Here is a 1,057-nt window from a genome sequence, read left to right on the forward strand (position 1 = left end):
CTCTAGTGAATTCTGTACAAGTATCTTTAAGCAGTTGTTACATACAGCTGTTACTGGGGAATGACATGGCAAAATATACTTATCAAAATAAAGGATGGTTCACAGACCAAACTTATAAAAGATTTAGCAGTTGAAATCAATCATCAGAAAGGAAATATATACTTTATACAAGTAAAACTAGTATGTTGACACTTAAGATATCATTCTGATTTCATCATTTTGGTCAGGTTTTCCTTCCCTGAGACAGATTTTTTTCCCTGTCCTTGTAAGGGCATGTTAAATTATTAGTGCTAATGAAGAAAAGTATAAAAATGGTCAATAGCAGATAATCCAAATAGTTTGACCTGGGAGTACATATTGTTTTTACCTTTTTTTCCATCAGCTGGATGCTAAATCCAGATGCTTAATTTATAGAACCTGAATCTCTAGAAGACAGAGGGAAGAGAAATGAGTATAAAATTTCTTGAAGATTTTGGACCAAGGCTAAGTTCTCATTAAGGACAACTCATGGTGGACTATAATTTTTTCAAACATTTTATTTTCATGTGATGTAACTGTTTATATCCAGACACAAGAGCCAAACACAAAACAGAATGCAACACTCAATTTGGGGTTTGTAGTTTAAAAGGAATTTCTTTATTAAACCTGTTACAGTAAGATCTGTTTAAATATAAATACCAAAAAATTCTAGGATTGTCACCAAAAATGTAATCAATGAATGATGGTATTAGAAGTTTTTTCCTTTACATTTGCTTCTCTGAATTCTTTTTTACAGTGAATGTGTTTTTTTTAAGTTGCAAGAAAATTCTTTTGCACTTCCCTTTTCTACCAATTTTATCAAGCATATGCCTATCAACTAGGATTCTTGGACAACTGTTGACAGCATCCTTATTTCCTGGGTTTTATTTCAAACTTTTTTTAACTTCCCCTACACTAGCTTTTGTTAACGGCATTTCCTGTTAACTAAAGTTAAAAGGTGACTTTTGAGAAACTTGATTTCAGATGAAAATTATGCATAAAAAGCCAACTACCTTACAATTAGATCCTCAAGTTAGAA

This window comes from Moschus berezovskii, chromosome 10 (genome assembly GCF_049115385.1).
Source record: "Moschus berezovskii isolate FMDL1 chromosome 10, NW_MosBer_1.0, whole genome shotgun sequence".
Taxonomy (NCBI): domain Eukaryota; kingdom Metazoa; phylum Chordata; class Mammalia; order Artiodactyla; family Moschidae; genus Moschus; species Moschus berezovskii.